This window comes from Lutra lutra, chromosome 7 (assembly GCF_902655055.1).
Source record: "Lutra lutra chromosome 7, mLutLut1.2, whole genome shotgun sequence".
Classification (NCBI taxonomy): Eukaryota; Metazoa; Chordata; class Mammalia; order Carnivora; family Mustelidae; genus Lutra; species Lutra lutra.
The window spans coordinates 148,213,320-148,236,414 of record NC_062284.1 but is presented as its reverse complement, the minus strand read 5'-3'; the positions used below and the strand labels follow the sequence as shown (position 1 = coordinate 148,236,414).

At 41.5% G+C, this 23,095-nt stretch overlaps 1 long non-coding RNA gene and 1 pseudogene across 1 annotated transcript; one reads left to right on the top strand and one right to left on the bottom strand.

The window, feature by feature from the left end:
- Window positions 1-6,433: 6,433 nt before the first annotated feature.
- Window positions 6,434-18,772, bottom strand: LOC125104257 (uncharacterized). The gene is made up of 3 exons (XR_007128628.1): window positions 18,661-18,772; window positions 7,253-7,259; window positions 6,434-6,448 (listed from the first exon to the last, which is right to left on the bottom strand). It is a non-coding gene; the product is annotated as an uncharacterized LOC125104257 (long non-coding RNA).
- Window positions 18,254-20,512, top strand: LOC125104239 (immunoglobulin heavy variable 3-30-3-like; annotated as a pseudogene).
- The last annotated feature ends 2,583 nt before the right edge of the window (window positions 20,513-23,095 follow it).

The following is a 23,095-nucleotide window of genomic DNA, read 5'->3' as shown; positions in this document are numbered from 1 at the left end:
ATAAAGGTACATTTAATACAATCACAAAATTATATATTCTAGAAAATTAAAGCTAGTGTGAGGTAACATGAAGATCAAGAGTAATGTGGGGACAGAGTGAAGAAGGAATGAAGAAGGAAGAATTGCAAAGAAAATACAGGAAATTTTGTGGAAAATGGATTTGCTTGCTCTGGATACTGTTGATTCTGACACCTGTGTTTCTCATCTCACACTCCTTGCCTCTGTGCAGTTCATCCTGATTGAGCACAGTCATCAAAACTATTACAAATAATTCCAGAGATGCTTTGGGATGAACCCTGTGATAGTGAAAGCTTAGAGACTTGAAAGAACACCTGCATGCACCCTGATTCTGGATTTCAGATAAATTCTAGAACAAACAAATTCATCTTGTCCCCACTACAGGCAGGATTCCACGTTCCCCATGAGGCTGTGCCCTCTGTCCTGCAGGGGACTCAGGGAGAGGGTAGTAAATCCTATGGGAGGGACACAGGTCCGAATCCCTGGGCTCACTCTCACCCCAGAGTGTTCTTGGACACCTCACAAACCCTCCACAATTCTGGGTGTAGGATCATGTCACTTTAAGGGGAAATATGATACCTACACCCCAATATGTGTGACTATGTGAAAACAAACTAGTAAATGGAAACCAAGTGGGTGCTTTGAAAATCATATACTTAAACTTCATCTTTTCCCAAAAGCTGTCAGTATCACCAAATCAAAGACAGTCACACCTGCTCTGGTTACTGTCCTCTCTGTCAGTGTGGATACCATGCTGGCTATATAGTCAGGGGCCATGCTAGTAGGGTCTACCATCTGATGATTAAACCAGCCCAGCCCTGAGACTGCAGCTGGGATGGGAGCCCCAGTCTTGGGATTCCCAGGTTTTCCATTCAGTGTTCAGGACAGAACACAGACAGCTCATGATGGAGGTTATTCTTGACTGGGTTTTCCTTGTTACTTTTTTAAAATGTAATTTAGAGAGAACAAGAGACATTGAAGAAGAAAGTGGATATGAGTAAGAAAAGCAGTGAGTGAAGGACAGTTTCCTGACCAGGATGTCTTGTGTCTACAGGTGTCCAGTGTGAGATGTAGCTGGTGGAGTCTCGTGGAGACCTGGTGAAGCCTGAGGGGGTCCTTGAGACTATCCCGTGAAGCTTCTGGATTAACTTTCAGGGACTATGGCATGAGTTGTGTGTGCCAGGCTCTAGGGAAGGGGCTGCAGTGGGTCTCAGCCTTTATGAGTGGTGGTAGTTACATATACTATGAAGACACTGTGATGGGCCAATTCACCATCTCCTGAGACAATGGCAAGAACATGCTGATTCTGCAGATGAAGAGCCTGAGTGCTGAGGACACCACCGTGTGTTACTGTAATGTGTGTACACAGTGTGTACACTCTTGGGGTGAGCCCAGACACAAACTTTCCTGCAGGGACACAGGAGTAGCTGGGCTGCAGGGGTACTGGAGGCAACAGGAGGCCCTCTGGTCATCAGAGGGAGCTCAGTTCCACAACAGGTGCTCAAGTCACCAGGAGTTATTCAAAACACTAGGGAGCTCTCAGGACACCAGGGAGTGCTTAGGACAGAAAGATCAGATAGTTCAGGGCTCTTGAGGTGCTCAGGACACCAGGTTATGCTCACATCAGCAAGATGCACTCAAGATCCACAGACACAAGTCAGACCCAGGAGCAGGTGCAGTGGTGGCGGTGGGGGGGGCGTTCTTTTGAGATGGGGGTTTCCCTTCTAGCCTCTCTATATTCACTCAGGGATATATAGATCATTATTTTTTTTTATCTCTAATTTCCCATATTCTCCTTGTAGCCAACCAGAACGAGATAACAGTGTCTACCTGTAGACTAGATCTCCCCAGTCACTAGGGAAATTTCCTTAATTAACCTCATCCATATCCTGTTTTTCTTTCTTCACAAAAGGACCTGAAGGAATTCTCATCATCCCTGAGAAGCACCTGCACAGCCTAGGCTTTCTGAAAGCTTCGTACCTGTTCTCTGCCTTTGGCTGGCCCACACTGCCTCCACATCGTTAGAAAATACTCCCAAGACATCTGCCTGAACTGGGTCCATGTCCTCCTAGCTACAGTTTATCCTCTGGCTCATTATCCATGTGAGTGGACACTGGTGATCAGGAATTGACCCCTCTTTAGGCACTGCTCCGTCTCTTGGATGGAAAAAAAGCCCACCTGATGGGATAGACTCTACGATTTCCACAATAAAACAGACAGGATGACAAGCCAGAGAGAAAAAGACATCAGACATCACAGTCCTGTTGAGTCCTGCTCTGGGGGGAGTCTATGAGAGCAGCCTTGGGGGCTGTGTCTGAAACATGTTTCCTGGCTTCCACACAGGAAACCCACATGAACCCTCGGATCTGGATGATAGATCCTGGATCCTTGCTCATACGGTGCTATCCTTCAAGTATCCCACAGAAAGTCACGATGTCCTCACTCTACCCTGCTGTAACTTCTCCCTCAACCGGTCCTGGACCCTGAGCCCAATGGGGCTGGAGGCCTGTGACTTTTTCCTGATCCCCACCAGGTGCCAGTTGTAGAGTGAGGCTCAATAATGAATGTCTACCATGATGACAGAACCCTAAAGTGGGGCTGAAATGGGACTTATAGCATAAAAATGATTCAGAAGAAAAATAATATATCAACTACTAATGAGAAAACACTGACATTTTCTCTTATGTTCCTGCTTTTGTCTCATTTGGACCTGAATTTCCATATAGAATTCAGAAATAACTTCTAGTTTTCTAGCTCTCTTTGCATTTTCTTCTGTTATTATTATAGAAGAGTCCAATGGTAGGGGAATAATCTGTGGATATAGACAGGTGTTTGTAGTCTATGGTTGGTTTTTCTATCTCTGACCTGAGACTTTTGATGTCATACGCACAAGAGAATCTCACATTAGGCCTCACTGAGGTGACAAGGAAAGCCTAAGGGAAGGGGAGGGGAGAGAAGGGTGTGCTTCCCTTACACCACCCGGAAATCTAGAATGGACTGGATTTTGACTTTTACTGCCCCCCAGATCTTGATTTATCTGCCAAGTTTCTCAAGAGGATTTTTTCCCCCACCTCAGAAGCACAACAAATGTTCATTCTTTCTTTCCTGGGGGAATGAGGTGGGACTTCTGGACCTAAAACACAAATTTGTAGGACACCCCCAAGGTTGTCACCAATTCCACAGGAGCCTCAACTCAGACATCTCCACACTGAACCTTCATCAACTCACCATTTACAGTTCAATTTTCCTACTTTCTTGTGGGTCCTGTGGATATATCTGTGGGTGGCTTCTTCCCTTGTAAGTTGTGATTCCCTGCACATGCGCATTTGAAAACTCAATTTTGGGGTCACAGTTTTCCCTGCACTATGATCTGAATATATGTGTCTCCTGCAAATTCAAGTGTTGTAATGTAATGTCAATAAGATGGCAAAGGAGTAAGAGCTTCTGGGAGAGTGTTAGGTTATGAATGGAATCAGAGTTATTATGATCCCACATTTATCCCACATTTATAAATGGAAGATTCATAATGTGACACGTAAGTTTCACATAATGAACCTTCCATTTACCATATGATGATGAAGTTTAAAGACATGCCCTATGATCCTATTACTACACAATAAATATGCCAATACCTTGATCTTACACTTTGAAGGCTCCAGAAATGTGAGAAATTGATTTCTTTTTGTGTGTGTGTTAATTTTTTATTTATTTCTTTTTAGTAACAGAATTCATTGTTTATGCACCACACCCAGTGCTCCATGCAATACGTGGAGCACTCCATAATACCCACCACCTGGCTCCCTCAACCTTCCAACCCCAGTCCCTTCAAAACCCTCAGATTGTTTTTCAGACTCTGAGAAATTGATTTCTAAGCTACCTGGTTTATGCTGTTATACCATCCTGAGAAGTGTGGTACTGCTGTAACAAAGACATAAATCATAGAAGAGGTTTGGATCTGAGTAATGGGTAAGGCTGGTAGCCTTCTGTGATGTGTGCAGAAGAAGCCTACATATTCAGGAAGTGGTCATAAAGGGTGATTCACGGGAGACCCCAGAAGGAAAGAAGAGACCTACAGTGAAAGCCCCAAGATTCCTGGAGAGTATCTAAATGCTTGTGAACTGTACCTGGTAAGACATGAACAGTACAGGCCACTCTGATGATGTCATTCACAAGGTGAGGAATGAGCCTTTGAGAAATGGAGAGGAGGTGACCTATGCTGTAGTCAGGTAGTGAGCTTGCTTGCATTGAGATCTGAAATCAAGAACTTGGGAGAGGTCCCACTTGATAAGAGGCTGAGGGAATTTCTGACCAAAGGCTTAAAGCATCAGAAGGCTTCTCTTGAATTCTTATGGTAAAGTGTGGGAAGAACAAATGATATGAAGACATAATCTTTAATCAGTATGAAGCAGAACTGAAAATTTTGGAAAATTCCCAGCCTGTTCCTACTGGAAGGAAGGAGAGATCTTGTTCCTGAGAAATCAGGAAGGATGTGGAAATACTTGATGAGGTTATGGGTTGACAATCTCAGCATAACCCAGGAGCTACTCGTCAAGACCCTGAGAACATAGTGAGCCTCTAAAGAGAAGCCTGGACCTACTGTCCACAACATTTTGGAGATCACTGGGACTGACCCCCTCCCAGCACAGACTGAGTGAGGGGGCCTGGATGTGCTGCATGACTTGACATTGGACTTCCATCTTTCATAACTCTGATGGAATTCATTATAGTTTATACCCTACCCAGATAGTGCTTTTTGTCATAACCGCCTGATCAGACAAAGATATCCTATCACAATATCTCTACTGGGTCTGAGAAGAGCTGGTGACTTTCAGTTGTTCAGCTTATGGGCAGACTAAAGACTTCCAGGCTTTGACAGGTCTGACCAGTACCCAGATTCCTCATGTCATACATAAATAATGGGGATTTGGTTTGTTGTTACATATTTAGTACTTGTTACTTTGCTTCTCCAAATGATAATGTTTTATTTTTTGATATAATGTGCAAAGATTCATTAGTTGCATATAATACCCAGTGCTCATCACATCACCTGCCCTCCTTAATGCCCATCACCCAGTTACCCCATCCTCCCACCATCCACAACCCTCAGTTTTTTTCCCTGCATCAAGGGTCTCTCATGGATGTCTCCCTCTCTGATTTCCTCCTATTCAATTTTCCCTCCCTTCCCCTATTGTTCTCTGTCCCATTTCTAATATTTTACATAGGAGTGAAACCATATGATAAATGTTTTTCTCTGATTGACTTATTTCACTTAGCAGAATACCCTCCAGTTCCATCCATGTCAATGTAAATGGCAGGTGTTCTCCTTTCTGATGGCTACTATTCCATTGTATATATGAACCACGTCTTCTATATCCATTCATCTGTTAAGGGATATCTTAGCTCCTTATGCAGTTTGGCTATTGTGGACATTGCTGCTATGAACATTGGGCTGCAGGAACATATTTTTTAAATTTTATTTAAATTCACTTAATTAACATAGAGTGTATCATTAGTTTTGGAGGTTAAGTTCAGTTATTCATCAGTTACATATAACACCCAGGGCTCATTACATCACATATCGTGCTTAATGTCCATCACCCACTTACCACAGACCCCAGTCCCTCCCCTCTAGCAACTCTGTTTGTTTCCTAGACTTAAGAGTCTCTCATGTTTTGTCTCAATCTCTGATTTCATCTTATTTTATTTTTCCCTCCCTTCCCCTATGATCTTGTTTTGTTTCTTATTTGGCATATGAGTGAAATTATATGATAATTGTCTCTCCCTGATTGACTTATTTCACTCTAGTATAATACCTTGTCGTTCTATCCACATTTTTGCAAATACTTTTTATGGCTAAGTAAATTCCATTGTGTATATATATACCACATCTCCTTTATCCATGAAAATGTTGATATAGGGTATCATGGAACCCTGTCTGCCTTGTTCATGGCTTTCAAGGAAATGGTGTAATCATTTACCATTAAATGAGACATCTTTTATTAATTAAAGCATTTTTAGTTTGATGATCATGACTTTTTTATCTTAAATATGGGGATGACTTCTGGATGTTTACATTTGAACACATTACCTGATTAGAAGAGACTCTGTACAAATATGTAATTTTTATACACATAGTTATGTTAGACTCACCAGCATTTCATTATAATATGTGCATTTGAGTCTATCAGAAACATCATCCAGGTGACCTGTTTCAGGTTCAGGTGTTTCTCTACCCAGACCCCACTTCTCCACCTGAGAAGGGAGGTGCTCAGGGCATCACAGACACAGGTCCACAGGGGCTGACACACCAGGTTTGCCATCCCTGGTCCCCTGGTCCCAGATCAGCACCCACTTCTGCTCCTAAGGAAAGTGCCTTATCCAGTGGCCTCCACAGCTCTGTACTCGGACTCATTCTCTAGTGGAAGAACCTCTGGTAATACAGAGTCGGGGATGAGGCAAGGGTGTATATCCTCAGACAGAGGTTCAGATGTGGGACCTCAGCATCCCAGGAATGTGTTTCCCCTCTGATGTGTCTTCTCTCTGAATCAGCATTTCCTAATATGAAATATTCTGCTTTGTGAATATGCAAATGAGCCAAGGTGTACTCACTTAAATATACATGTGTTTGGGCCCTGAGAACATCACCCAACAGGTGCACACAATCCTTTGCAGAAACCGTGAGAGCACAACACCTCACAATGGACTGGAGCTGGAGAATCCTCCTCCTGGTGGTGTTGGCTACAGGTAAGGGATTCCCTCAGTCCTTTGGAAGAGGAGGGGAACAGGGCCAGTCAGCATGACTTCAATCCCTCCTGTTCTCTATCCACAAGTGTCCACTCCCAGGTAAAGCTGCTGCAATCTGAGGCTGAGGTAAAGAAGCCTGGGGAATCCGTGAAGGTCTCTTGCAAAGCATCTGGGTACACCTACACCAGCTATGCAATGAGATGGGTGTGACAAGCATGAGGAAAGAGCCTGCAGTCCATGGGATGGGTAAACACAAACATTGGGAATCCAATGTATGCCCAAGGTGTCTCCATCAACTTGTTTCTCCATGGACACCTCTCTCAGCACTGCCTATCTACAGATCAGCAGCCTGAACTCTGAGGACATGGCTGTGTATTACTATGCAAGGGACATGGTGTGAGAACCCACATCGTGCCTGTGCCAGAAACCCTGTGAAAGGTGCAGCTGTGCTGGGCTGAGGAGGTGACAGGGACAACAAAGTTATAGACACTCTATGACTGAGGGCCATGCACTTACTTTTTAGTTTTTATTGTTATATTTTTCAGTCAAGATCCAGCACATCATTAGTTTTCTTTTCTTTTTTTTTTTTAGGTTAACTTTTTAAAATTTTTATTTAAATTTTTTTTAATTTCTTTTCAGTGTTCCAGAATTCATTGCTTATGCACCACACCCAGTGCTCCATGCAATACATGCCCTCCACAATATCCACCACCAGGCTCACCCAACCTCCCCACCTCCTCCCCTCCAAAACCCTCAGATTGTTTCTCAGAGTCCGCAGTCTCTCATGGTTCCTCTCCCCCTCTAATTTCCCCCAACTCCCTTCTCCTCTCCATCTCCCATGTCCTCTGTGTTATTCCATATATTCCACAAGTAAGTGAAACCATATGATAATTGACTCTCTCTGCTTGACTTATTTCACTCAGCATAATCTCCTCCAGTCCCGTCCATGTTGATGCAAAAGTTGGGTATTCATCTTTTCTGATGGAGGCATAATACTTCATAGTATATATGGACCACATCTTCTTTATCCATTTATCCATTGAAGGGCATCTTGGTTCTTTCCATAGTTTGGTGACCGTGGCCATTGCTGCTATGAGCATTGGAGTACAGGAGGCCCTTTTTTTCACTACATCTGTATCTTTGGAGTAAATACCCAGTAGTGTAACTTCAGGATCATAGGGAATCTCTAGTTTTAATTTCTTAAGGAATCTCCACACTCTTTTCCAAAGTGGCTGCACCAACTTGCATTCCCATCAACAGTGTAAGAATGTTCCCCTTTCTCCACATCCTCTCTGACACACGTTGTTTCCTGTCTTGCTAATTTTGGGCATTCTAACTGGTGGAAGGTGGTTTCTCAATGAGGCTTTGATTTGAATCTCCCTGACGGCTGGTGATGATGAACACTTTTTCATGTGTCTGATAGCCATTTGTATGTCTTCTTTGGAGAAATTTCTTTTCATGTCTTCTGCCCATGTTTTGACATGATTATCCATTTTGTTTGTGTTGAGTTTGGGGAGTTCTTTCTAGATCTTGGATATCAGTCCTTTCTCTGTACTGTCATTTGCAAATATCGTCTCCCATTCCGTGGGTTGCCTCTTTGTTTTCTTGACTGTTTCCTTTGCTGTGCCTACACAAAGATAAACTCAAAATGGATAAAAGAACTCAACATGAGACAAGAATCCATCAGACTCCTAGAGGAAAGCATAGGCAGTAACCTCTTCAACATCGGCCCCAGCAACTTCTTTCAAGATATGTCTCCAAAGGCAAAGGAAACAAAAGGGAAAGTGAACTTTTGGGACTTCATCAAGATCAAAAGCTTCTACACATCGTTAGTTTTTGATGCAATGTTCAAAGATTCATTGTTCACTTATAACACCCAGTGCTCCACGCAATACCTGCCATCCTTAATACCCGTCCTGGAGTAACCCATCCCCCCACCACCCTGATCTCTAAAACCCTCACTTTATTTCTCACTGTCCATAATCTCTCATGGTTCATCTCCCCCTCTGATTTCCACCCCTTCGTTTTTCCCTGCCTTCTCCCAATATCCTCCATGTGATTCCTTACCTTCCATGAATAAGTAAAACTTTATGATAATTGGATTTTTCTGCTTAACTTATTTAGCATAATTTCCTCCAGTCATATCCATGTTGATACAAAACTTGGGTATCCATCCTTTTTGATGACTAAGTAATGTTCTGTTGTATATATAAACTGCATCTTCTTTATCCATTACTCTGGTGAAGGGCATCTTCCACAGTTTGGCTATTATGGACATTGCTGCTATGAACATTGGTGTACAAATGGCCTTTCTTTTCACTACATCTGTATTTTGGGGGTAAATACCCAGTAGTGCAATTGCTGGGTCACAAGATAGTTCTATTTTCAACTTTTTTAGGAACCTCCACAGTTTTCCAGTGTGGCTGTATCAACTTGAATTCCCACCAACAGTGTAAAAGGGTTCTCCTCTTTCCACATCCTCTCCAACATTTGCTGTTTCTTGCCTTCTCATTGTATTTTAAATTTTATTTTTTTCAGTGTCCCAAGATTCGTTGTTTATGCATTGTCAACTTTTGCCATTCTAACTGGTGTAAGGTGGTATCTCAATGTAGTTTTGATATGAATTTCCCCAATAGCTAATGATGATGAACACTTTTTCATGTACCTATTGGCTATTCATATGTCTCCTTTGGAGAACTGTCTGTTCATGTCTTCTAACCATTTTTTGATGTGATTTTCTGTTTTTTATTGTTTTGTTTTGTTTTGAGTGTTGAGTTTGAGGAGCTCTTTATAGATGTTGGATATTAGCCCTTTGTCTGTAGTGTCATCTGAAAATATCTTTTCCCATTTTGTGGGCTGCCTCTTTGTTTTGTTGACTGTGTCCTTTGCTGTTCTGAAGCTTTGATCTTGACGAAGTTCCTGAAGTTCATTTTCGGTTTTGTTTCTTTTTCCTTTGGAGATGTATCTTGCTATGGTCAATGTCAGAAAGGTTACTATGTTCTCTTCTAGGACGTTGATGGATTCTTGTCTCACATCGAGGTCTTTCATCCATCTTGAGTTCATACTTGTGTATGCTGTAAGACAATTGTCGAGTTTCATTCTTCTATACATAGCTGTCCAATTTTCCCAGCACCATTTATTGAAGAGGCTGTCTTTTTCCCATTGGTTATTTTTCCTTGCTTTGTCAATTACTTGACCATGGGGTTGAGGGTCCATATATGGGCTTTCTACTCGTGTTCCATTGGTCTATGTGTCTGTTTTGCTGCCACTACCATGCTGTCTTGGTAGTAAGAGTGTAAGTAAGAGTATTTCAAGCTTTGTAGTAAAGATTAAAATCAGGACATGTGATGCCCCCAGCTTTGTTTTCCTTTTTCAACATTTCCTTTTTGAATCAGGATATTTTTTGGTTCCATGTAAATTTTAGAATTGTTATTTCCGGCACTTTGAAAAATGCTTATGGTATTTAGATCAAGATGGTATTGAAAGCATAGGTTGCTCAGGGCGCCTGGGTGGCTCAGTGGGTTAAAGCCTGCCTTCGGCTCAGGTCATGATCCTAGGGTCTTGGGATCATGCCCCACATCAGGCTTTCTGCTCTGCAGAGAGCCTGCCTCCCCCTCTCTCTACCTGCCTCTCTTCCTACTTGTGATCTCTGTCTTTCCAATAAATAAATAAAATATTTTTTAAAAGTATAGGTTGCTCTTGACAGCATAGATATATTAGCGATATTTATTCTTCTGAATCATGAGCATGAAATGTTTTTCCATGTTTTTCTGTTTTCTTCAATTTCTTTCAGAAGTGTTCTGTTGTTCCTTGAGTACAGATCCCTTACCTTTTTTATTAGGTTTATTTCAAGGTATCTTACGATTTTTGGAGCTATTGTAAATGGAATCGATTCTCTAATTTCTTTTTCCACAGATTCATTGTTAGTGTATATAAAAACAAGTGATTTCTGTGTATTGGGTTTGTATCTTGCCACATTACCGAATTGCTGTATGAGTTCGGGTAGTTTGGGGGTGGAGTCTTTTGGGCTTTCCACATAAAGTATCATGTTATTTGCAAAAAAAGAAAGCTTAACTCCTTGAACATATATTTATTTCTTTTTGTTGTCTCATTGCTTTTGCTAGACTTCTAGTGCTATGTTGAACAATAGTGGCGAGAAGGGGCAACCTTTTCATGTTTCTGATCTTAAGGGGAAAGTTCTCAGCTTTTCCCCATTGAGGATGATATTCGCTGTGAGTTTCTCATAGATGGAATTTATGAAATTGAGGAATGTTCCCTCTATCCCTACACTCTGAAGAATTTTAATCCGGAAAGGATGCTGTATTTTACTGAATGCTATTTGTGTGTCAGTTGAGAGGAACATGTTGTTCATCTCTTGTCATTATTAATTTGTTCTATCACATCGACTGATTTGGAAATGTTGAGTGGACCTTGCAGCTCAGGGAAAATCCGACCTGGTCATAATGGATGATCCTTTTAATGTACGATGGTATGTTATTAGCTAGGATCTTGTTGAGAATCTTGGCATCTATATTCATCAGGGATTTTGGTCTGAAATTCACCTCTTTGATGGGGTCTTTGCCTGGTTTGGGTCTCAAGGTAATGCTGACCTCATAGAATGAGTCTGGAAGTTTTCCATCTGTTTCTATTTTTTGAAAAATCTTCAAGAGAATAGGTATTATTTCTTCTTTGAATATTTGGTAGAATTCCCCACATAATACAGCATGTCCTGGACTCCTGTTTTTGGGAGATTTGTGATCATTCCTTCAATGTTATTACTGGTTATTGATCTATTCAGGGTTATGTGTCTTAATAATATGTCTTTTTTAAATAATATGTCTTTTTTTGTAAACAATTGGCTTATGCTGCTGACTGATCCAATTTTGGGGGTATAGATGTTTACAATTGTTAGATCTTCTTGTTGCATAGACACTTTTAGCATGATGTAGTGTCCCTCTGCATCTGTTATTATAGCCTAGCTTAAAATCTAATTTGTCTTATATGAGAATGGCTACCCCAGCTTTCTTGGAAGTCATTGTCATGAAAGATGACTCTCCATAATTTCACTTTCAGTCTGGATTTATGTCTAAGTTCAGAATGAGTCTCTTGTAGTCACCATGTGGATGTGTCCTGTCTTCATAACCAATCTGCAACCCTGTGAAATTTTATGGGAGCATTTAGGACGTTCATGTTGAGAGTGATTATTGAAAGATATGATTTTATTTTCATCATGTTGCTTGTGAAGACCATGTATCCATAGATCGTCTCTGTAAATTTCTGTTCTATAACACTCTTGGCATCTTTCTCATATTAAGGACCCCCCCCCTTAATATTTCCTCTAGTTCTGGCTTAGTGGTTACATATTCTTTCAGTCTCTGTCAGTCTTGGAAATTCCTTGACTCTCCATCCATTCTAAGTGAGAACCTTCCCAGATAAAGTATTCTTGGCTGCACATTCTTCACATTTATACCCTGAATATCTCCTACCAGCCCTTTCTGGTTTGCCAGGACTCTGTGGAGAGGTCTGACATTATTCTGCTTCTCCTCCCTCTGTACATAAGGAATCTCTTCTCCATAACTGCCCTTAAGATGGTTTCCTTGATTTTAAGATTTGCATATATTGCTACTATGTGCAGTCTCACTGGTTTATTTTCCTTGATCTTGAAAGGGGTCCTCTCTGCCTCTAGGACATGAGGGCTTATTTCATTCCCCAGATGAGGGATGTTCTCAGGTAGGATTAGCTCAGATATATATTCTAGTCCCCTCTCTCTCCACTCCCTAAGAGAACCCAATAACTCTTACATAGGTATGTTTCATGGGGTCATTTATTTCTTGAACTCTGTTTTCATGGATTCTAAGCTGTGTGTTCCAGGCCTCCTCCTGGTCCTTATTTTCTATCAGTTCTTCTTCTACATCACTAGTCCATTCTTCTCCCTCATTTACCCTGGCTGCTAGGGTATCTAGATTAGAATGGATCTTACTGACAGCATTTTTAAGTCCTGCTAGATCATCTCTCACTTCTGCCCTGAAAGAATCTATGTTGCCATTAATGGTTCTCTCCAACCTAGCCATTGTCTGTATAACTGTTACACCGAAGTGTATTTCCAACATCTTGCTTATATCCATATCCATTAGTTCTGTGGCAGAGGTCACAGTCTCCAAATTTTTCCTGCATTGAGAGATCCTCTTCTTAGTCATTCTGTTGAGGAGTGGTTGACAGAATGTACAGAGTCCAAATTATTGACCACAACCCAAGGAAAATGCACCTGTTTTATAGGGACCTTAGGGTTGCAGGCCTCTTGTTCTTTCACACTGTCTTCTGGAGAAGGGGTCTGCTGCAGCATTACTCAGGCAACTCTTATTGGGCAGAGTTTCCCTGCCCCTTGTGGGTGGATGGGCTCCATGAAAGCAGGTTTTGGGGGGCTTTTGTTCTCTCAGAATTTTCTCTGGTGGCTTTATGTGTCTCTTCGGTGAGTCAGAGCAGAAATAACTGTATTTAGCCTTCTGTATCAGAACTGGGAGATCACAATCTGTTCTCTAGAAAGACCTCCAGGCCACACTGACTCCATTTTTGTCTGTGCTGCTAAAAACCACAGCGTCTTGGGTTGTGCACCCCATAGCAGCATTCCCAGCCCTTGCCACAAGGTCCAGGCACATCTCTGCCCTTTGTGTTTCTAAAACAACCAGCCACCACAAGTTTGCATGCAAGACACTGCAGCTCCATGTTTCAGAGAGGCGCCTACCGTAAAGTCCATTTTCCGCTGCTACTGCTCTGTAAGTCTGTGTGTGACCAGCAGCACAGGAAAATTTTGCACTCCAGGTTTTTAGGAGCTCAGAGGCCCCCTCCCACTTCTATTTGTCTTCCATTATCTGTCCACAGAATCATGGCTCTGCACTTCATATCTCAAATCAACCACCAGAGATATTCTGTAGGTATAGATCCTGATATATCTTCTTACATCTCAGATTGATTTTGTGGGTGTTCAGTGTGCTCTGGTGTGTATCCAGCTCAATTCAGGGGACCAACATAAATAAAGTCCCCTACTCCTCCTCCATCTTATACCCCTCTAGAATCAACATTTTTATTTTTTATTTTTTTTTTTTTTAGATTTTATTTATTTTATTTATTTGACAGAGAGAAATCACAAGTAGGCAGAGAGGCAGGCAGAGAGAGAGGAGGAAGCAGGCTCCCTGCTGAGCAGAAAGCCCGATGTGGGGCTCGAACCCAGGACCTGGGATCATGACCTGAGCTGAAGGCAGCGGCTTAACCCACTGAGCCACCCAGGCGCCCCAAGAATCAACATTTTTAAAAACAAATATGTAGAACACCAAGTCCCCTTCTTACTCAGTTCAGTAGATGGCTTCCAGGACCATTTTCCTATTACAAAAGATTGAGATTTATTTTCCGGGGATGTTCTGAACTTCAAAATATCAGACACTTCCCCTGAGCCCTAAACCTTAGTCCCTAACCCCTAATCCTGAAATCCAACTCTAACTCTAACACTCTAACTCTAACACAAATCCTTAAACATGGCACTCTGAAGGAAATGAATGAATGAATTAATAAATAAATAAATTCTAATTCCCATCTGTGAAAATGAGCTTCTAAAAACAGCTACATAACCCCAATGTTTATAGCAGCAATGGCCACAGTTGCCAAACTATGGAAAGTACCAAGATGCCCTTCAAAAGATAATTGGATAAGGAAGATATGGTCCATATATACTATGGAGTATTATGCCTCCATCAGAAAGGATGAATACCCAACTTTTGTAGCAACATGGACAGGACTAAAGGAGATTATATTGAGTGAAACAAGTCAAGCAGAGAGAGTCAATTATCATATAGTTTAACTTATTTTTGGAACATAAGGAAAAACATGGAGGTCATTAGGGGATGGAAAGAAAAAGTGAATTAGGGAAAATTGAAGGGGGACATGAACCATGAAAACTGTGGACTCTGAGAAACAAACTGAAGGTTTTGGAAGGGATGGGGTGGGAGGTTAGGTGAGTCTGTTGGTGGGTATTAAGGAGGGCACATATGTCATGTAGCACTGGGTGTGGTGCATAAACAATGAATTGTGGAACACTGAAAAAAATTAAATTAAATTTTAAAAATAGATCAACTACATAATAAGAAAGCCCTGCCAAGTCAGATAAATTCCCACATTGATGCAAATGTTTGCCTCCACATCTACTTCAGGTTAGTTGTTGCTGTGGAAAGTGTATAAATAACACATTCTCTAAACACTACACCTTCAAGTCTAGGCTAGGAAGCAACTTTATTGAAATACATGAAACTGGAAATGACCTCAATCCTAAAAAACTACTTAAAAAATAAAATTCTCCTGTGTTCATTGTCTGAAATGCTGCCAATAAATAAAATTGATAATTTTTGCTACACACAAGCACATGGATATATTCCCAAGGATTGATACCGAGAAAAATAAGCCCTAAAAGTAAAAGGACATACTGTAAAACTAACATTTTTACTTTCTTGAGAATTGAACCTAGTGTAAGTAACATGAGAAAAATCAATAGTTATGTGGGTACAGGGTGAAGAAAGGAAGAGAAGATGGAGGAATTCTAGGGAAAATACAGGAAAATCTAAGGGGGCATGATCTTTGCACTCTTGAGAATGTTGACTCACAGACCAGTGTTTCCCATATCACACACTCCACATGTGTGAACTCCATCATGTGTCAAATATACACACCAAAGCTATCACAGTTAATCGCAGAGATGAATGTCAGAGACTTGAAAACACACTTCAGAACACTGATTCTCTTTGTATTTCAGTGAAACTCTAGAGTAAGCAAAACCACCCTGTCCCCATACAGGATGGGTTTCACATTCCTCATGAGCCTGCCGTTCTGTTCTGCAAGTGGTTCAGAAAGGCAGCAGGTCCCATGGGGAGGAGCACAGGTATACATCCTGAGGCTCACTCTCACCCCATATGTGCTCTTGGACGTCTCACAAACCCTGTACAATTCTGGATATAGGTTCACATCTTTGTATGTGGCAACATGATATCTATGCCCCAAGATTTGTGTAAATATGTAAAAACTACATAGCACATGAACCCCAAGTGTGTACTCTGGAAAATCATTTAATCAAAAATCCTATTTTGCAAATGTTGTCAATACCACTGAGTCAAAAACAATCACATCTGACCTGGTCGCTGCCCACTCTGTAAACACAGATCCCAAGCTAGCTATATAGGCAGAAAACATGCAAATAGGGCCCTCCTTCTGCTGATTAAAGCATCCCAGCCCTGATCCTAGAAATGAGAGAGGAGCCCCAAGCCCAGGAATCCAAGGTGATCCCATGCAGTGATCAAGACAGTACACAAACAACTCTCCATGGAATTTGTGTTTGGCTGGGTTTCCCTGGTTACTCTTTAAAAGCTAATTTATTTATTTTTTATTTTTTAATTTATTGTCAGCCTAACAGTATTCATTGTTTTTGCACCACACCCAGTGCTCCATGCAATCCATGCCCTCTCCAATACCCACCACCTGGTTCCCCCAACCTCCCACCCCTGCCCCTTCAAAACCCTCAGATTGTTTTTCAGAGTCCAGAGTCTCTCATGGTTCACCTACCCTTCCAATTTCCCTCAGCTCCCTTTTCCTCTCCATCTTCCCATGTCCTCCATGTTATTTGTGATCATAACAAATAAAAGCTAATTTATGTTGAACAAGAGACATTGGGTATGTGACTGGGTATGAGTGATAGAAACAGTACAGATCTTGTGTCTGCAGGTGTCCATGTGATGTGCCATTGGTGGAGTCTGGAGGAGACCTGGTGAAATCTTGGGGGTTCCTGAAACTTTCTTGTGCAACCTGTGGGTTCACCTTCAGTATCTACAGGATGAGCTTTGTCTGCCAAGCTCCAGGGAAAGGGCTGCATGGGTCTAATATATTAGCTTTGTTGAAGTAGCTCAAGTTGGAGAACCTGGAGATATGAAACAGTAATTGTCTCCAAATGCAGAAGGACAGGACTGTTCCTGTTCCAGATCAAGAATGTTCCAGATCAAGCATACAGGAAAGAAGAATGAGGGAATTCCTCCCTCTGCATTTAATTCTATTCAGAACCTTAATGGATTGGATGATGCCCACTGGCCCAGAGACCATGGCTGCAAATACCAGTCTCTTTTGGAACAGCATTATAGGCACCCACAAAAGCAGTGTTTAATCTGGGCACCCATGACCCAATCACTTTGACATAGAGACTTCACCATCACACATCAACCTTCTGTAAATGTGGGCATTGATATGCATCTCCTTAAATCAAACCCATTGTGAATATAGAGAAAATAACATGGTCATAGTTTCACCTTATATGATACAAATACCCTGCATACAATCAAAAACATGAAACCCCTTTCCAGAGGATGAGGTGAGGCTCTTGAGTGATGTTTACTCTTCACCTCAATAAAAAGATGCAGAGGTAAAACTCTCTGCCATAGGTGTAATCTATAAAATAAAATTTTTAAAAATTAAAATATATAAATAAATAATAAATAATACAATAAAATAAAATTATGCTATGTTCACTCCTTGGATAACCGCCAAACGTTAAAATAAATGATTCATGCTACAGACAGCAACATGCTTGAATTTTCAAGGATTTGTGCAGAGCAAAAAAAAAAAAAAAAAAAAAGTCCATACAATATAAATTCTTCAAAATTAAAACTAGTCTATGTAACAAGAGAAAATCTCATAGTTATGTGTTGACAGGGTGAAGAAGGGAAGAGGAAGGAGGAATTCCAGAGAAAACACAGGAAATTTTATGGAGGGTTGATTTGTTCACTCTGCATAATGTTGATTCTGACACCCATGTTTATTCTATCACACACTCGCCTGTATGCTGTTCATTCCGTTCAAGCACACTCACCCAAATTCTTACAAATAATCCCAGAGATGACTTTGGAGGAACACATAGATATTGAAATGTTAGCAAATACACCTGCACAAACCCGATGCTCTCTATATTTCAGGGCAACATAGAGAGGAAGTAAAATCATCCTGTCCCCATTACAGGAGGGTTCCACATTCCTCACCAGCCTGCCAACTCTGTCCTCCAGGTGGTTCAAGTGACAGTGTGTCCTATGGGGATGAGCACAGGGCCACATACTGGGGCTCATTCTCATCCTGTGTGTGCTCTTGGACACCTCAAAACCCTCTAAAATTCTGGGGGTGGGTTTACATTTCATTATGGCATAACATGACATCAATCTCACAATATTTGTGTAATTGTGTAAAAGGAAAGTAGCCCATGTCCAAGTATACACTCTGGAAAGTTATATAATGAAAATCATATTCTAGTCAAAAGAGTCCAATACCCCCAAAACAAAGGCAGTCACTTCTCTCCTGGTCATTGCCCTCTACGGTCACATAGATCCCAACTTGAATATATATTCAGAGAACATGCAAATAGGGCCCCCCATTTGCTGGTTAAAACAACCCATACCTGACTCTGCAGTTGGGAGAGGAGCCCCAGCACCAGGATTCCCAGGTGTTCCAATAAGTACTCAGGACAGGACACAGACAACTGACAATGGAGTTTGTGCTTGGCTGGGTTTTTCTTGTTGCTTTTTTAAAAGGTAATTCATGGTGAACAAGAGACGTAGAGGATGTGAGTGGATATGAGTGAAAGAAACCATGGACATGTGGCAGTTTCCTGACCAGGATGTCTTGTGTCTGCAGGTGTCCAGTGTGAGGTGCAACTGGTAGAGTCTGGGGGAGACCTGGTGAAGCCCACGGGGTCCCTGAGACTCTCTTGTGAAGCCTCTGGATTCACCTTCTGTAGCTATGCCATGTACTGGGTCCGCCAGGCTCCAGGGAAGGGCCTGCAACGGGTCACAGATATTAGCTATGATGGAATTAGCAAAGCTACACAGACTCTGTGAAGGGCCGATTCACCATCTCCAGAGACAACGACAAGAACACTCTGTATCTGCAAGTGAACAGCCTGAGAGCCGAGGACACAGCCGTGTATTACTGTGTGAAAGACACAGTGAGGGGACTGCAGTGTGAGCCCAGACACAAACCTCACTGTAGGACGGGATCTGGACCACCAGGGGTGCACACTAACTACTAGTTCTGTCCTTAATCCCAGCAGCAGATATAGATGAAGGTTATGGGCAGGTTTCCTCTCAGGGTCTAGGGATTCCTCTCCAGAGAACACTTTCCCTCAGGGACCCATTGTGCACACATGATTCTGTGCTTACGTCTTCACTCTCTGACTTTGAAAATTTGTTCTAATGGGAAAACAATTATATTAAAATGCACAAAACACAGAGTCACTCATGTTGTTTACTGCTATCCCTAAATACCCATGAATCACAAATAAACTGGTTCTCATCAAGTGAACCTTTACAGGAATCTCAGCTGCTCTCACTGTGCATCACAAGTCCACCCTGCTCAATGTGCAAACACACTAGAAGCAGCATAAAGTGCACGCTGGACAGGAGACCACAGAGGAATCAACAATCCAAAGTATAAGAAGAAAGGGTCTTTGTTGGGGAGTCACTGTCTTAAACAATGCTTATAACATCAATGTTAGTGACAACATGGGAAAGCAGTGGAATCCCCTCCAGGTGTGATGTGTTCTGGACATTACACACACACACACACACACACACACACACACACACACACACACGAGTATGAAACCTTTTAACTTTGCCCTAATTTCTCTGCAGCAAAGGTGGTTCTAAGACCAAAATACACAACATACAGGAAGACCTCAAGAAACAAGAAAAATCTGAAAGAAACACTCTAAAGTTACACCTAAAGGAGCTAGAGAAGGTACGATGACTAAAGCCTAAATACAGGAGAAAGATGGAAAAAGTAAAGATGAGAGCAGTAATAAATGATATATAAACAAAAGAAAAAAAAAACACAGAACAGAACAAAAAACCAAGGTCTGGTTTTGGGGGGAAAAAATAAAATTGCGAAACCTTTGCCTAGATTTATCAAAAGGAAAAGGGAAAGCCCGAAATAAATATTATCAGAAATCAATATGTTTCTCTGTGGAACAAACAGGGTTTTGGAGGGGTAGGAGGGGCGGGATGGGGAAACTCAGTGATGGGCAATAAGGATACATGGTGGGTGAGCACTGGGTGTTACATGCAAATAATGAATTGTTGAACAGCACATCAAAAACTAGTGATGTACTATATGGTGGCTAACTGAACATAATTTTAAAGGAAATTTAAGGAGATAATGTGAGAAAATAAATACTTAAAACTAGAATTCTAGGAGGAACATTTCCCAAGCCATATCCTGAAATAATACTCAAAATTTTGTGTTCAAACTAGAGGTGGCTGGGGTGGGGGGATGGGATAACTGCCTCATGGGCATTAAGGAGGGCACTTGATGGAATGAGCACTAGGTGTTATATGCACCTGATGAATCACTAAATTCTACCTCTGAAACCAATAATGCACTATGTGTTAACTGAATTGAATTTAAATAAAAATTTAAAACATAAAAAAGAAAAGAAATCAATGTGATCTAGTCTGTCATTCAGAGTCTTTGTTTCAGGAGAAGAGGAGCAAGATGGCAGCAGAGTAGGGACCTCATTTCAGCTGGTCCCTTGAATTTAGCTGGATGTCTATCAAACCATTCTGAACACACATGAATTCAACCTCAGATGTAAGAACAATTATCCGGATTTCTACAAGCAGCAAAATGACCACTTTTTATGAGGTAGGAAGTGCAGAAACGTAAGTCTTTGGGGGAAATATCAGAAGATAAATGGAGATTGGAGGGTCATCTCCATTAGCCAGCCACTGGAAAGTGATATTCACATCAGAGCAAAAAAATCAGGACCTTCAAAATCTGCTCCAGTGAGAGACATCCCTTACTGAAAAGAGCACAGGGGATGAATAGGACAGAATTCTGGGTGGATCACTGAGATCTCAGATCACAGAAAATCAGAAGGAATGGGGAAGCCTGAACCGATAGACTGCCCAAGCAGTGGCACAGGGAGACAGGTTATGGTCAGCAAGCTCAGAAGGGACTCTCAGCTCCAGTCACCATAAACCACAAATCAGGCCAGTTGGAAGACTGCTCTGTGCCTGACCACCCTGAAAAGGACTAGAAGGTGTGGGCTGCTTAATATCCCATGGGAGATATAAAATGATTTGTGACTAAAACAGGACAAGAGATCTCAGGGTGGTGTGGCCCACAAAAGGACACTGGAGAGGCACCTGGCCTTGTACCGGGAGCCACGCAATAGGATGCATGTGTGAGCCCATGGCTTGGGGCACAATGTGGATACATCCACACCTGGACAACAGCTCTCAGAATGATATGACACCAGACAGGACACTGGGTCAGCACCCAGCATGACCTTGGAGATGCAGAAGAGGGTGAACTAACGAGCCCACACCCACTAACATTTGCAAAGTTAGAAAGCACGGAAACACTCATGGGTCCCTGGAACTTTCCCCAGAGAGTTGCAGTGGGCATCAATAATGCAAGTCTGTGGATTTTGGTACACATTGAACTGGAAATGGATTGCCTGAGGTGGTGGTGGGGGTCCAGGCCACCACACTGCAGCTCTGGGCTGGAGATTCCTGCAGGGCCATGTTTGCTCTGACCCTCTGAGGAGAGGCAGAAAGCCACCAGGGAAAAATAACCAGACACAGGGGCGGCTCACATTAAGCCAATGACCCTGATAAGGGTCGGGCAACTTCACCAGCGAAAAGATGCCTGAGAAGCCAAGCAGCAGGCCGCTCCCCCAGAAGACAGACTGGAAGAACAAGTGAACAATAAGGTTATTTCCCACAGGCACGTGAAATTCCAGCACAAGAGGAAAATTACATAGGGAGCTCCAATTGTCTCACAACTTGCTTATATTAAGGATGAAGTTGTACATTTCTTTTTTGTTTCTTTTCTTTTCCTTGCTTTTTCTTTTCTTACCCCGTTACCATTTCAAAGAGAGTCTTATTTCCTAACTTCAGTTTCTAAATTTCAAATCTTGATTTTATAGATTTATGCCCCACATAACCCCATTTTCCCCCTCTATTCAATTTATATATAAAATAAGTTCTGATTTCCCAGGGATGAATCCCACCTGGTCATGGTGGATAATCTTTTTAATGTGCTGTTGGATCCTGTTTGCTAAGATCTTGTTGAGAATCTTAGCATCCATATTCATCAGTGTTATTGGTCTGAAATTCTCCTTTTTGGTAGGGTCTTTGCCTGGTTTGGGGATCAGGGTAATGCTGGCTTCATAGAAAGAGTCTAGAAGTTTTCCTTCTGCTTCAATTTTTTGAAACAGCTTCAGGAGAATAGGTGTTATTTCTTCTTTGAAAGTTTGTTAGAATTTCCCAGGGAATCCATCAGGTCCTGGGCTCTGTTTTTTTTTTTGGAGATTTTTGATCACTGCTTCAATCTCGTTACTAGATATCGGTCTATTCAGGTTGTCAGTTTCTTCCTGGTTCAATTTTGGGAGTTTATAGTTTTCCAGGAATGCATCCATTTCATCCAGGTTGCTTAACATTTTCAGATATAGTGTCTTATAACATACAGACCAAATATCAATCAGGAACAGACAGATTGAGGCAAGATGGCGGAGGTGTAGGGGAACCATTTAAAGCAGGTCCCTTGAATTTAGCTGCATATCTATAAAACTATTTTGAACACCCATGAAATCAACCTGAGATGTAAGAATATATATGTGGATTTGTACGAAAAGTGACTGTGTTAGGCAAGATGTCTATTATACCAGATAATTTTTTCATAGGCTAATTTTAACTTGTATTTTTACAAACCTATATTTTTAACAGGTATATGCTTTATTTTAGCAAGTTTTTCACTCTATTCAGATTTACATACTTATATACCCATCTTTTAATTTTCTAGTGATTTTGAGATTTAGTGTCCACTAACATACGGATCAAAATTCACCCAGGAACAACTGAAACACCCTATTTGTCCAAAATGAAAGTTACAGCCACTCTTTACTTGCCCTCTTTTTATTTTCTACTCTCTATATATTTTATATATAATTTTTGAATTATTTTCAATATTTTTAATTTTAATTTTTTTCAGTATTCCAAGATTCATTGTTTATGCACCACACCCAGTGCTCCATGCAATACATGCCCTCCTTAATACCCACAACCAGGCTCACCTAACCTCCCTTCCAAAACCCTCAGTTTGTTTCTCAAGTCCACAGTCTCTCATGGTTTGTCATCCCCTCTAACTTCCCCCAACTCCCTTCTCCTCTCCATCTCCTCATGACCTCTGTGTTATTCCTTATGCTCCACAAATAAGCTAAACCATATGATAATTGACTCTCTCTGCTTGACTTATTTCA